The sequence below is a fragment of the Lactuca serriola genome, chromosome 9 (genome assembly GCF_051521515.1).
Source record: "Lactuca serriola cultivar US96UC23 chromosome 9, Lser_US96UC23_V15, whole genome shotgun sequence".
Classification (NCBI taxonomy): Eukaryota; Viridiplantae; Streptophyta; class Magnoliopsida; order Asterales; family Asteraceae; genus Lactuca; species Lactuca serriola.
The window spans coordinates 206,131,785-206,148,327 of NC_136416.1; the positions used below are offsets into that span (position 1 = coordinate 206,131,785).

The following is a 16,543-nucleotide window of genomic DNA, read 5'->3' on the forward strand; positions in this document are numbered from 1 at the left end:
TTTTTCAATTGATCTATTTCACAATGTAAGGACTATAGGAAACATAGTGTGCATGCCTTGTGCATGGGATAGTTATTGTTATAATTTGAGTAATAAGTTGATTTTCTGAAACAGTAAACAATGAATAATGAGTAATCAATATGGTGTTTAAACAAAAGTGTTTTATTTACTCCCACAAGTTTGGGGCCATATAGGATTAAGTATTATTGTTGTGTTTCAGTTTGCATGTTTTGACTTCCACAATAACTGGGTTATTCGAACCTCCATAGTCGATCATACGTTGGAAGTAGGTATGAAAGAAGACTGTCATGAATCTGTTTGTAGATTGTCTAAAGTGTTTAGACATAGTACAAGTTTGCTGCAGGGTTCATGAGTGCTTTGATAAGATTAGAGTATTGGATTAAACCCACACTCACTTGGATCACTTCATGGATTTATCATAGGTGATTAGTGAGACGATAATATTATATATTCTTGAAATCGAGACATGTGAGCTGTTATTTGTTGGTCGGTTGCACATTGATAATAAGTAAACGCACGAGTAACTTGGTGTTATAAAACTTATTGTTGTGTGTGATTCGATCAGTGAATGCAAGCGAGCATTTGAGTCGAAGTTTATCCATTCCTTTTACCCAAAGTGATATAAAAGCGATATTTTTGGGCCCCTCGATGATTTAGTGATGACTCCTAAGCGCTTGGCCAAGCCGAGACTAAGTTGATGTGTTCAATTGTAGTTTGTTGTTAGTCGTCATAAATCGGAAGTCGGGAAACAGTATAGAGAGAATGATTAAAATTCATGTCTTATGTCTATACGATATCTTGAGAATGGAGGAATATATAATCCCTTATCTAAAGGACACACTATCTGATAAGATCAGAGTTGATAGCGGCTTTTGAAAGCTACGATTGCTGATCAAGTTCTGAAGTCTTATGGAAAATAATTATTAGAATTATCCAAGTGGGAGACTGTTGGATTAGTGTCTAAGTCCATAACTATTTTGGTATGTACTTGACCCGATTATGAGCATGGTCCTTTTGGGTTGCCTTCACCATAGCAATATGTAGGATAAATTAAGGAGAGAAAGGTTTAATTATGATTTATTAATATATTATGAGAATAATATATTAAAGGAGAAATCATATTGTTTAATTAATGTTAGTCAAGAATTAATTAAGAATTAATTTTGTGGCTAAAAGAGATTAATTAAACTTAGGGGACTGGATTTGTAATTATAAGATAATTGCAATTGGGCTATGGATTACCTAAATAATATAGGTTGGACGAATTCTATGGGAAGCCCATTAAGAATTCGTCCAAGGGATATGTTAAAGGAGTCCATGGGCTACTTAGGGCTTAAGCAGCCAGATTAGGTTTCCTAGTTGTAAACCCTAATAACCTACATGTATATAAAGGCCCTCTATGCACCAAAAACGTGGTGAACTCTTGGATTAAGGTTTCTAAACGTTTTTGGTGCCTCCCCTCTCTTATCTTCTTCATCTTGTTGCTTAGTGGTGTTTGTGACTCCATTAGAGGTGCAACAATTGAGGGACTAAGCTTTCTGAAGCCAAGGATTAGATTGTTATTGCTATATAACAATCAAAGGTTAGATCTAAACCCTATTTTATGTTAATATGATTAATTGTATGCTAGATCTAGGGTTTATAGCTTTGGATATCCAATTGCATGTTCATTAGACAAACTAGATCCAAAAGCTATTAGGGTTTGCATGTACACCATAGGATTGATGTTTTGCTCAAAACCCATTAAAAAGACCATGTTACCCCTCCATGGGCTCAATAGACCACACATTGACCAAAACCCTAAAAGTCAACCAAAGTCAACGGCAGGGAGTACGTTGTGCGTACTAGCTCTCTACGTTGGGCATACTCAGCTGCAATGCATATATCGGAGATGCTCGACCCCTACGCTGCATGTACTGGGATTACGCCCAGCATAAGTCCCAGTTTCACTCTCCTCACATATTTGGTCTTAATTAGTTAAGAGCTTGGCTCAAACCACAGATCTAAACCCCCTAACATCTGTTAATCCATAAAGTCAACGACTTTAAGCCTTTGCATGGCTGATTAGGTTACGAACACTCAAAACACTCATCCTCTTTCCTCATAAAGCTCATAACGCATGCATGGCTTGCTCCTAACATCCTAGATTGGATTTTTATGACTTTACTGCACAAAATACACTGAAAGGGGGTTGGTCAAGGTCTCTGGAGCTCATTATCTCATAAAGTCTCCATCTTTTGGGACAAAACCCTAAAATGCTCCATATAAATGCACAAATCAAAAGAGTGAGAAAGCTTGAAGCTTTATACCTCTATGTCCACACAGCTAAGCTTAGATCCAAAAGCCTGGACTTCCACTCCTTCTTCTCCACTCCAAGAACACAAGATTACACTCACAAGCTCGAAAATGCACTCACAAGCTCACAAATGCACTCACAAGCTATAAGAACGATGATTTAGAGTTAGGAGTGTTTGGTGTCTGGGAATGGTGGCCAGGAATGAGGCCATCATATCCTTTATATAGGGGACTCAAAAATAATTAGGGTTTTCATTATGGGCCTAGTACGCTTCGCGTACCCTCTGGTATGCCCAACATACTAGGTGGACTTCGTGTCATAAACAAGTATATGAGTACGCTGAGCGTACACTCTAGTACGCCCCACATACTCATTTACCTCCTTTTTCAAAAAAGGGCCAAAATGTACAAATGCTCAAAAGATCAAGGTTTGCAAGGTATACCTGGGCTTGGGATGTTACAGTTAGCTCCCGTCAACATGGGTCCCACCAAGCACAATGCAAGCAACATTCAAGCAGAGAAGCCGACTAGCACTAAGATGCAATAAAATCAGACACATCCTCGTGTGAAATCCTCGATCTCTAACTTCCAGCACGACAGGTACACCTTCGCCCGACCCTCACTCTCTCAAGAGTGGCTAATCATTCTTCGCGCTGGCCCGCTAAACACTGCACCCACTCATGAAACTTCCGCCAACCCTACAACACTCGTGTATGCTAGCCATACATAAGACAGGATCCTATAGACAGTCGAATACTCGGTCCTACTCTAAGCCCACAACCAGACAAGGAACAGGAAATACAACCAAACCAAATATTCTCAAGCTATAGATTCTTAGTTATGTATAACTATGACGCATACACTAAGAAACTACAATAATGACGTCAATTTCATATAAAGAAGAGTCCTAGGCTATCATGCATCATATAATCAGGCAATTCTATCATGTAATTCCTGAAGATCACTAGCCTATAACTAGCATGTTGTTTCAACATATCACAATATCAAATAATAGTATGGTATTTTGGGGTCTACTTACTGGCTCCGACTAATCGTACACATCACATCCTCCTTAAGTATTTTGAAAACCATTTGAAAATCATTTTGAAAATCTTTTTCCTTAGTTTGAGACTGGATTCACACGAGCGTTCCTATAATTCTCTCAAACCAAGGCTCTAATACCAACTTGTAACATCCCAAAAATTTCATAAAATTTAAACTTTTCAAATTAACCCTTTTTCTATAGAAGTATTTGATGGGTTTTAGCTATAAGAACATCCTATGTGCTCATACAAACCCTAATGCTTGGATCTAGGTTTCTCTATTGTACATGCAATTCATCCAAGACTATAAAGCCTAGACCTAGCATATGATAATCAATATAACATATAAAATAGGGTTTAGATCATACCTTGATCGTTATGTAGCAATAAAAATCTCAAATCCTCCTTGTAATGACTTTAGAAAGCTTCGAGTCACAAATGTCACTCCTCTAATGGTTCACAAACACCAAGAATAAGAGGATGAAGAAGAGAAGAGAAGAAGGCTGCCCAAAACGTGTGGAAACCCTAACCAATTAGTTCACCACGGTTTTGAGGCTTAAGGGTTCTTTAAATAGTGAGGCTATTAGGGTTATCTAACAAGGAAACCCTAATTTGGATACTTAGGCCCTAAGCAACCCATGAACCCCTTTCTTAAAGGCCTTTGGACAATTTCTAATGGGTTTCCTCATAGAATTCGTCCACCCCTTTAATATGGAGTCTATTAGCCCAATATTCAACTATCACACAATTGATAGTTCTAGTCCCTTAAGTTTAATTAATGTCTTTTAGCCACAAACTTAATTCTTATTAATTCTTGACTAATATTAATTAAACAATATGATTTCTCCCTTAATATATTATTCTCATAATATATTAATAAATCATAATTAATCCTTTCTCTTCATAATTCATCCTATCAAGTTGCTTTGGTGAAGGCAACCCAAAAGGACCATGCACCATTGGGTAAAGTACATACCAAAATAGTTATGGACTTAGACACTAATCCAACAGTATTTATAAAAACCATTGTTCCCAAAACATTATTTAAAAATCACAATCTCTTTCAACATAGTTTTCAAAACATTCACATTATCAGAGCTTCCAAGAAATCATAAGCCCAAAACGCGAGGATGTGTACGGTTATGACTTCACCTTGCCACGGTTCACCGAAGTACCTGAAACCATAAACCAAAACTATAAGCACGAAGCTTCGTGATTTTCCTCAAAAATACCAACACCCAAAAAAATAACCTATACAAATAATAGTATGTATACAAAGCCTTCAACATGTCTGGACCGCCCTACCGGGCCTTCAACTTGTCTGGACCGTTCTCTGGGACTTCGGCCTGACTGGTACGCCCTACTGGCCTTCAGTCTATCTGGGACGCCCTGGATCTATTGGCCTCTAGTACTAAGCAGGTCCGCCTCAACCCAGCCACAAACCATGTCGACATACACATAACAGATAAGCAGGCATATAACATACCAATATAAATATTATAGGGTTTGTTGACTGGCAACACAAAGCAGTACAGTCTCATCCCAACCACACTACATCAACACATGCTACTGGAAAACATATAGCCAGAACAAATAACGGACAGATCTAACAGATTACTAAGAATGACAACATCCTATCTACCAGGATACCGATCTCATAGATCACTACAACATTCAAGCATACGATAAACCGAGATAACAATCCAAAGGGACCGACCTGATGCGTTTTGAGCATTCTAACACTTCCTAAGTGTACATGAAACCCTAATAAACCTTGGATCTATGTTTGTCTAAATACATGCAAAATTTGGTTTCCAAGGTTCATAATCCTATCTAGCATACATGGGAACTTTAATCCTAAAAGGATAGCTAGAAATACATACCTTGTAGTTGATTTTGATTCCTTGAAACCTTGTGAGCCTAGCGCCACAAGTGTGATGCCTCAAATGCTTCACACAACACCAAATGCTTTTGGAATGACTTTAGAGAGAATGCACAGACTCTAAAAATCGGCCCAGCCCTCTTGTTCCCTTGTGTAGCCGATTTTGGTAGATAGTATGTTCCTTATATAGTGTTGACACATCTAGGGTTGCACCATGTAAACCCTAATGTGTCATGACTCTTCATTTCCATGACCCATGGGTTTGTAACTCCCATGGAGCATCCTATGGGTTTAACCCAACTTGATAATCCATGGAGTGTCTTAGCCCACTATACAAGTTATGGATGATTTACATAATCAACCCATATATTTAATTAGTTATCTTTTGATAACATAATTAATTCTAAATTAATTCTTGATCAAACTAATTAAATAATACTATTAATATATTAGAACTTATAATATATTAATAAACCACAAATGTTATTTCTCTCATTTAGTCTATCCAATTGCATGGTGTCATGCAACCCAAATGGACCATGCTGGGTCGGGTCTAGTACATACCAGAAATAGTTATGGACTTAGACACCTTATCCAACACGACCTTGGTGCCTTCGACCCATAAGTACAGTGAGAAAAACTCACCTCGAATGCAGAAGCTCCTTGAAAGAAATCCCTAGTTGCTGCCCTGCCGGCTTCCCGAGCTATCAAAACCAACAACACACCCAATTAGCAATTGTGTTCCATGCCATAATTCATACTTGGGGTAAAATGCCATAATCCGCTAAATGTTTGAGTAAATTACACGAATGGTCCCTATGGTTTAGGGTAACTTGCGCGCTTGGTCCCTAACTTATTTTTTTAACTCGAAAGGTCTCTACTATTTGTTTTTGTTACGCGCTTGGTCTCTACTGTTTGTTTTTGTTACGCGTTTGGTCTCTGTCTTACCTAAAAAGACTATTATTTAAATAATGAAAATTGATGAGGTAGGTGAGGTAAGGTGAGGGGGTGAGGTTGGGGTGTGTTTATTTAAATAAATTAAAAATCAAGGGAAAAATAGTCTTTTTAGATAAGACAGGAACCAAGTGCGTAACAAAAACAAATAGTAGGGATTTTTCGAATTAAAAAAATAAATCAGAAACCAAACATGCAAATTACTCTAAAACATAAGGACCATTCATTTAATTTACACTAAATGTTTTTTTAGGAGAAAACAAAATGGGAAAACCTTACTGTAAAAGAAAACGGATGACCAGAAACCAATAAATAATGACAAATCAGCACTGTTATGCATATCATCTCTCCTTGACCCCGTATTCCATGTGATTGGCAGCAAAATCATCCATCAAACATGAATTTAGGACAAGAGATATTTAGAGGTAGGGTCGTTTCTTATAATTAATAAATAAAGTTATATTTTAAAAGATTTATTATAAAATTACAGTTTTAAAAGATTATACGTCAAAGGATAAAATTAATTTTTTAAAAGACTTGGGCCATACTCGGAGCATCCACAAAGGTTTTGTAAAGTATTTTCTCACTTAGTTATTATTATTCTTTTTAAATCGATGTTCGTTATAATAAAATATTCTCTTTTGCAATGTACTCCAATAGATACCTAGCTTATCGTGATTTGAAAAGGTTTTTCTTCGCTACAAATATAGGTTTACAATTAATATGGGTCAATAACTATGTTCGATATGTATGTATGTTCGGTTACTGTTGTTTTCATGAAAAACATATCAATATTTTTAGTGTAGCATTGTTATTATCGGCCATTGTATGTTAAATCGTTCATCATGACAATTGTGAATCGTGTAAATGAGGTATATGGACCAAAATACCATTTATATTGAAATATTGAAATTGATGATCTATAATATTTTTCTGTAAACTATATATTAATATTTATTTTAGATAAATATAATTTTTTAATCATTTATAAACATTATTATTATTGATTTATATTTTTAATATTCAATAACTACTTAAGTAATTTTTAAAAAAATTATCTAGTTTGCAATAAACTATGAATATGTTCAAAAATCTTTTTAACTTGAAAATCAATTTTGTTTTTTTGTTTTTTTAGAATTGACTCCATTGTTTGTTTTGCTCTTTTAGTTCCTTTTCTATATCACTTTAGTACTTTAATAATTAAAACTATAAGAATGAGCCCAGCCCACTATAATAGCAACATAGCGTTTCATTTCCCCCAAAATCGAACACCAAAACAAGCCACTTGCTCTAAATCATGTAATTTTAAATCATGAGCCATAATTTGTGAAACTTTTATCAAAAATTGGCCATTGAACACCAAACCACCAACATCACAATCAACCCTAACAAGAATCAAAACACATGCCACCTCTCATATCATTATTTGTAATAGATTTGTGAACTTGGTGTAATTAGATTTTAGGAGTACAACAATAGAATCTACTTATTTTGATACATGACTAAACCTTTATGGTAGAATCGACGTCACATAGATTACTAGAGATGATACTTGGAGTATGTAGAAAATGACTCACAAGCTTTGATAATCTGAGAAAAGAGGTTGAGATCATTCATATTGCCATTCGATTGATAATTTTTTGAGAGCAAGAAAGCAGTCCCTAGAGCACCACCATCGTTCTACTTGCTGCAGGTTCTTTAGGGTTTTTAGAGGATGAATTAATAACACAAGTTTCAGAACACGAACCCAAAATAGAATGGATTAAGAATATAAGTTTAAGAATCATAACACTGAGAATTGATTTTTTAGGTTTTGTTCGTCCGGGAAGATGTTGATATTAAAGCTGACAAGTGTTGATTTTAAGGTTAGAAACATCGACACGGATGTCAGTAAAGTTGGAGGGAGTGGTGCTACAAAAGTTGCACTCATTTTACTGTCACGTAGGCGACACGTCAACAACTACCACAAAAGTGTAGTTTCATACCACACCCAAAGAGTGGTGTCACACTTAGGTAATTTTTTATTTTTATAATAAATAAAAAAGACCAGTCATGAGGTGATAAGAAAAAAAGGACCAATCATATTGTTTGAATGAGTGCTCCCTTGGAATGTCGCCAGTGGACCCCCTACCGCACCTTTACTGCACCCAGGGGCGGTGTTCTTGCTGATGTGACACTCAAGTGAGGCAGGGGCCGCTGCCCACTCCCCCTGTTCTAATGGATCTCGTTGAAGGTTTCCGGTCTTCATCTTGCTTGATTTTTTTGATCTTCATCTTGCTTTGATTATATTATGTTTGATCTTGCTCGATTTGTAATCTAGAATGGAGTGATTTTGATTAAAGTTTTTATGGGAAATAATCTTGGACTAGATCCCATCTATTAAAACAAACACAGACCAAATACACATATTAGAAAGAAGGAATATTAAGAAAATACTTAAATAATGTAAAAATGAAATTAGAAACGGAATATTAAGAAAATACTTGAATAATGTAAAAAAGAAATTGAAAATGAAACACAGTTTTTTAAGTTTTTGAGTACCAAAACTATTAAAAAAAATTAGCTTTTGGACTAATAATATAAATTGAAAAGATTTCGGGACAATATCCCTAATTATACCAAACACAAGGACCAATTTACAGTTTAGTTTACTCTATTATCTATGAAATTAAGACGTCCATTTAACTAATAATGAAAAACAGTAATTGATGATCACATCAATTGTCAATTTACTGTGAGCCTAGTGGCAATTATTTTAAAAGAAGATACGATAAGAACAACTCTTTTCTTCTACTTTGAGCCAAAAAAGATTTCATTTTGTCTTATTATCTTGTTTAGGAGATATTTTATCATCCAATTTGAATAAAAATAATCATTGAAAGTGAAACAACAACCACTTATTTTTGGGGCCAAGTAAAACACAAGGTTGAGAGGAGCAGCATGATGTGGTGGGGACCTTATTCACGAGGCCACAATTTCATTTGCCACTGCCGAGGAAACAGCTATTATTTATAAATAAATAAATAAATAAATAACAATTCCTTATATAATAATAATATAACCACATTGTATATGTAATATCACAAAAAGCCACCAATTTCCCAATTAATTATTATATCCTGTAGTTAAGGTTCTTTTATCTTCAGATTTTGATCCAATTTAATTTCTCTTATTTTAATTCTCATTCACTAATATTTCGGTATAGCCTTCAATTTTACAATACCAAATAAAGCAATTAGTTTGTTTTTGAGAATCTATTTTGGTAAATTTTGTTATTTATCTTGTAATGCTAAAAATTGAGCATTATATCATATTACATTTGTTGATATTATCCTTGATTTTGGTATTTTGATGAAAACAATAAAAAAGTCCTTTTTTTTTCCAACTTTTTGGGGTTGTGTTATAATAGATTTTATAAGGATTTTTTTTGTTTGTTGTATTAGTTTGTTTAATGACATATAAATTGCCAATATCACAGGAGAAAACAATCTATTATAAAATTAACATGATTTTGCTTCAAATATAAATGTCACCAATCCAGCAAGATAGAATTCCATTCTACAAAGGGTAAAAAAGTCAAATATATATATATATATATTGGTACCATTCGAGCATGCAAAACTTCATTGTCATGTTGATTTAATAGCAGCATGGACCTCATTACTCCGATCCATTTAAGGTGCGGAACACCGACTGTGAAACATGAATAAGGTTGTATAGTGGGTTTGTTGACATAAAAATGTTGGAACAATAATTAGAATGTAAAATGGAATTATATAAAAGTCACTAATAACAATAATAACATTATATTCTCCTTCAAATCCAATCCATTTAACGTGGGGAACACCAACTATTGTGTATTCTACTATATATAAATGTAAAACCCCATATACATACCATTTTCTCTGTAACTTCTCATCTTTGAACAATTACTCCTCGGAGGAAAAGGAAACCATTGAAGAATGCAACAAAAAAGTATAACATAAGAACAACAAAGGTGCTACGATATGAGAAAATAAATAATGTACTCATATAAAGCTGTCAAAAAGATCCATTACCAATTTTCCTCCTAGGCTTATACTTCCTGTCAATCACATGATCACCACTACCTTCCTGACTTTTCTTTCTTCCTCTCCCTTCTTCAACACTTTATCACATATGATATGATCAGAAAAACCTCATGTTTACTACATATTTAAAAATCAATTTAACAGACCAACTGTTTACTGAAAATTAACAACAATGGTTATGTTGTGATTATCAATAAAAATTGATGATCCAGAAATCTAGAATTAGAGGAACCATTAATTGTAAACATATATACAAATAGTTGGTGGCAAAGCCCTGAAAAAGCAAAATCGGAGAAATGTAAAAGGGATAAGGAAGATAGACAAATACCTAAAATAAAGGGCATCAAGTGCGAAAAGAAAACCACTACAAAGGGAATAGGATTCTTGCAGCACATACATGAAAGTAACACATGGTCATATTATATGGTTTGAAATGGGGTAAAGTTAAAATGAGATGTATTTCATAGAATTACAAAGCACAATCTTCTATATTAACACAAAATATAATCGGTGGATGACGTTTTAGAGGAAAAAGGTGGTGGTGGATGGAACTAGAAGGCGGTTTCGAAGAAGGAAATTTATAGAAAACCTTTCAAGCCGATCAATCATTATATACTTATAAAGGAAGCATTTTTCCTTTCATCATATTTATTTGAAACTCCCATTTATTTTTTCTTTCACCACATTCATTTGAAACTTCCATGACTTTTCAATTTCTTTCTAATAATGATTATAAGTTGGTTAATAAGGTTAAATAAATATAAAACCTAAAGTGTAGTAATATATAAACTAAATTTCAATATTAAAAGAATATATATTTTCTTCTACTTATAAAGTCATGTTTTTAATTTTAACATATTATACTTAATTTATTAGATCCAATATATTGTTGTATGTAACCATTATCATTTTAATGCTATAACTTTTGAACAATTTGTATAAAATACTTAAATTGTTAATTTAAATATAACTTTATAGGATCAACTTAAATATAAATTTTAGTTCAACTTAAATAACCTAAATAATATTTTGTAAATAGTTAAAATTGATAAATTATAGTGTCTTTCTAATAATGATTATAAGTTGGTTAATAATGTTAAATAAGTATTAAACCTAAAGTGTAATCATAAATAAACTAAATTTCAATATTAAAACAATATTTTTAATTCTACTTATAAAGTTATGACTTTAACTTTTAACATATTAAACTTAATTTATTATATTTAATATGTTGTTGTATGTAAACCATTATCAGTTTAAAGCTATAACTTTTGAACAGTTTGGACAAAATACTTAAATTGTTAATTTAAATATAACATTATAGACTCAACTTCAATATAAATTTTAGTTTCACTTAAAAAGCCCAAAGAATATTTTGCAAATAGTTAAAAATGATAAATTGTAGTGTTAAATGCAAAAGCTAAATTGTAATATGAATTTAACTAAAACATTTTTCTTAAAGTTATTTTTATAATCGTTAAAAGTTCTCAAATAAATAACTTAAAATAACTTACAATAACAATAGTTAAAAATAACTTTATATAAATAATTATATTGTTACCTTTAAAATCAAAAATAATTCTTTGATGTTGTAAATAATTACAATGATAGAGATTAAAATGTTAAGCAAATAAATTTTAAAAATTAATTAACAATAACAACAACTATAAATAACATTAAACCATATATTATATTTAATTTTGTTCATGAGTAACCTGCGGGTAGAGGTTATTCAAAAGATTGAGATTATACAGTTTTAATAGATGTATATATTATCATATAATTCAAAATAATTAATATATTATATCAACTTAGCATACGAATTATTATATCAAATTTAACAACATTATTGTTGTATTAAAAAAAAACTATATTTCTAACGATTTCAACTATATATATATGCTTCCGCGCAACGCACGGACATTCGTCTAGTAATAAATATAATCAGTGGACGCACTTGATTGGATGTAGTAGGCGGTCGTGGAAAACACGTGTGCTGGGAGCGACCAAAATTGCCAACCTTTAAAACATGTGTGGCCAAAGTCTAAAGCTAAAGAAAAATAATGTTTCCATAAGCTCTTGTGCTTTAAAATATATATATATATATATATATATATATATATATATATATATATATATATATATATATATATTATGTTGTGGAGTATAAACACACACATATTCTAAATGTATCAAGATCTTTGTTGTTTTAATATGGTATCCTTGTTAAGTTGTTAAGTACTGGGAGAAGCCGTTCTTACTTTTGTATTTTTGAGAAATTGAATGCCTACATCCATTTTAAATGGTCAATCTCCCTATGTACTTGTGTTTACAAAGATTCCTAAATTTGATTTTTTAACAATATTTGAAAGTCTTTGCTTTGCCACTATACTTAATAATACTGATAAGTTTCCAAAAATATCTGAAAAGTGTGTTTTACTTGGTTGTTCTTCTAAACAAACAGGTTATAAATTGCTAAGTCTTGATTTAAAACTTATTTTTATTTCCAAGGATGTGAAGTTTTATGAATCTATGTTACCTTATAAGATGAAATGCATTTCTGTTGATAAATCTTTGTCTGCTATTGATTTCTAGGACCTTTTTTTCATATGATGATACAGATAACATTGAATATATATATATATATATATATATATATATATATATATATATATATATATATAATGATACTATTGATTTAGATATCTTGAGAGTTATTCATCAGTTAGATGAAACTAGTGCAGTACAAAACCTGGATAAGACTCATACTAGTCGGGTTAGCCACCAGATTGGCGAGGCAAATGTTTCCCCAACTGGTAGACCTATGCCAGCTTCATTTGGTCAATTTTTTTTTGAGGAAAATAGTCAAAATAATACCTTACCTGCTTTTAATCAATCTCTTGGGTCCTCTAGGTCTAGACGTGAATCATGAATGCCTATTAAATTTATTGATTATATTGTAGAAGGAAAACATAAATATGGTATTAAAAGAAGTGTGAATTAGTCTTTTCTTAATAACGAAAATAAGTGTTTTGTTTCAAATTTAAATAAAAGTGCTGAACCCAAAATGTTTGATGAAGCCTTTTATGATCCTAACTGGGTAAATGCAATGAATGAGGAAATGGAATCCCTTTATCATAATCGTACTTGGGACATAACAAAATTATCTGAAAATAGAAAACCAATAAGATGCAAGTGGGTCTATAGATTAACTATAAACCTAATGGGGAAGTTGAGAGATACTAGTCTTGCCTTGCTGCTAAAGAGAGAGGATGTTAACTATCAGGAAACATTTTCTCCAGTTGCAAAATTTGTTACAGTTCGAATTGTTATTTCCTAGTTTGTTAATAATTCTTGGCCTTTGTATCAACTTGATATCAATAATTTATTTTTATATGGTGATCTGTTTAAGAATGTATATGTATCTTCCTTAAGGGTACCACACTAAAGTTGATACTAGAGTCTGGAAATTAGTAAAGTCATTATATAGTTTAAAATAGGCTCCTAGAAAATGGAACAAAAATTGTGTACTGCTCTTTTTAGTTATGGTTTCTGTCAAAGTGTAAATGATTATTCATTTCTTTTGTTAGAAATAGAAATAATTCAATTGTTGTTTTGCTTGTTTATGTAGATGATATAATCCTTGCTGGAAATAATGAAGAAGAACTTTAAAATGTTAAGTTGTCTCTTAATACAAAGTTTTTAATAAAAAATTTAGGAAAACATAGTTATTTTTTGGGAATTGAGGTTCTCAGTATTGATAAAGGTGTTTGTCTAAATCAAAGGAAGTATTGTCTTGAACTTCTTCATGAGTTTGGAATGATTGGTTGCAATCCTTCTTTAACTCTTTTAGAAGCTAATATTGTTCCTAGTAGAGAGTCTAATGATGATAAAGATCCTTGTCCTGAAAATGTTATTGAATTTCCGAAATTAGTTGGAAAATTGATTTATCTTACAATAACTAGACATGATATTTCATACTTTGTTTAGATTTTGTCTCAATTTATGCACAAACCACATAAATCTCATTTAAATATTGCATTCAGACTAATTAGGTATCTTAAGGGTAGTCTAGGTAGAGGAATCTCTGTTGTTAAATCTAACCATTTTGACTTAATGGGTTTGTGGATGCTGATTAGGCTAAATGTCTATTATCTAGAAGGTAGGTGACTGTTTATTTTGTGTATTTTGTCTGCTAAGAAGAAGAAGGAGTCTCCAATAAAGAATGAGTATGTAACTCAAAGGTTACAATTGAAAATCCAACATAGTATGAAGAGCAGATGCAATTTAGTTAAAATATTTAATAACAAATTCTCTTATAGCAAAACATTTGTGAAGATCACTAGTGATCTCTATCGAGTGGTTTAGGATCCTAAGGAATCTCCCAGAGACTTCATGAACAGGTTTGGCAGGGAAGATCTGAGTATCCCCAACATCTTCATGGCAACTACCGTAGAAGCCTTCAAAATGGACTTGAAGAAAGACTCTCGTTTCAAAAAAAACCTTGTAACAACTCCATGCAAAAGAATAGATGATGTAACGTAACACCTGATTAGTACTTGGTTGTGGCCTTAGAGGTCAAGGGTATAGGTGTAATGTGACGATTTTGTATTTTATGGGTCTTGGGTCTTATTTGGAAGGTTTTAGGCTAGGGGAGTAGGTCTTCCCGCCACCTTTTCGTGGATATAAAGTTCGTCGGAAATGGACCTAGAATGTACGCGAAGTACGCCCAACATACGCTCAAAGTTCCTAAACACTAATCTTGGGGCTAAGCAATATATATAGAACATAATGCCCTAGATATCAGTCTCCCTCTCACCCTTAGACCTCCACCACGAAACCCTAATCCTTTTTTGAGTGTTCTTGGAGCTTAGAAGGCCATTAGAGAGCATTTTGGTGTTGTGGATCTATTTTCCAAGCAAGTCAAGAGCAAAGCAAGGTGGTGTTTCAAAGGAGAAGTTGTAGATCTGAGATTGTTCCTTCATTTCAGATCATCTTGAGGTATAAAGTCTTGAACTTGCCTCTTGAATGCTTAGATCTATTATGTTGAAATTTTGGACCTTTTTGGTCCTAAGAATGGGGCTTTATGGTTCAAATCTGATTCCTAGGCTTAGAGTTGCCACTCTCAATGCTAAATGAGTCCATAAGGCAGAAAGTTGCCATCTTGGATGTCTTAATGGGTTCATGCATGAGTTAAGATCACTTTCATGGGAATGGAATACCGTTTTTGGAGTTTGGGCTTATTTGGGTCATGTAAAGTCACCAAGTTAGTGACTTTATGGATTAAGATGTTAAAGAGGACTTGGATCTGTGATTATAGCCTTTGGAATAGATTATTAAGTGCTTAATGGGAAAAGTGGCTTTACAGAGAAGTACGTTGGGCGTACATGCATGTATGCCCAGTGTACAAGCCATACAGCTGTACGCTTAGCGTATAAAGGAGTACGCCCCGCGTACTCAATAGAAGTGGGCTTTATGTGCTTTGGGCCTCAGATTGGGCCACACATTGGACTTTGTTTCTTTGAGCCTTAGTGGGCCATCAAAAGGAAGATATTTTTGGCCTAGGTTATGTCTGGGCTTTAGGGTAAGGCCCATTAGAGGGGTTGGGCCCAATTTAGCAAATTAGGCCATTAGTGGGCCACTAGTGGGCTTGGGAAGTTTACTTACTGTTGGGCCTTTCATATTATGTTTTTTGGACTTAGGTTGAGGCCCATGTGAAGGGATTGGGCCATATATTAGGCCTTGTGAAAGTGTTGATCTTTTGGGCCAAGGTTAGGGTAGAGTTCAATTTAGGACAAGAGCATGAAAGGGGTAGAATGGTCTTTTACCCCCAATGAGGACTTATGGTTCGGTCATGAGAATCTAAGACTTATATAATTTGTATGATGATCAGTAGCTCGGGAAGTCAAGAAATCAGTAGTTTGGGGATCTTCCAGCTAGCAGCCAATGGTTTATCCGAGGGATTCTGCAGTCAGTTTGTGAGGTGAGTTTTCTCCTGTAGGAACGGGTCGAAGGCACCAATGCCAGCCCATTTATGTATGTTTGTATGTTCCGGGCTAAGGTCCGTTGTCGGGCGATACCCGAGGAATGTTTGTATGCTTGATGTCTTCATGATTCTTGCATATGCTTATTTTTATATGATTTCGAACTTCGGTCCGATGACGGGGAAAGCCCGAGGAATGTTTGTATGTTTTCGGATTTCGGTCCGATGCCGGTCAGGGCCCGAGGAAGGTTTATATGTATGCTTTCGAACTACGGTTCAATGTCGGGTGGTACCC

At 33.6% G+C, this 16,543-nt stretch overlaps 1 long non-coding RNA gene across 2 annotated transcripts; it reads right to left on the bottom strand.

Annotated features, from left to right (window-relative positions):
- Positions 1-8,578: 8,578 nt before the first annotated feature.
- LOC145076738 (uncharacterized) lies at positions 8,579-10,575 on the bottom strand. Of its 2 annotated transcripts, none has more exons than XR_013692781.1 (3): positions 10,093-10,575; positions 9,800-9,888; positions 8,579-9,182 (listed from the first exon to the last, which is right to left on the bottom strand). It is a non-coding gene; the product is annotated as an uncharacterized LOC145076738 (long non-coding RNA). The 2 variants fall into 2 exon arrangements; XR_013692780.1 differs by lacking the exon at positions 8,579-9,182 and adding an exon at positions 9,189-9,753.
- Positions 10,576-16,543: the final 5,968 nt, after the last annotated feature.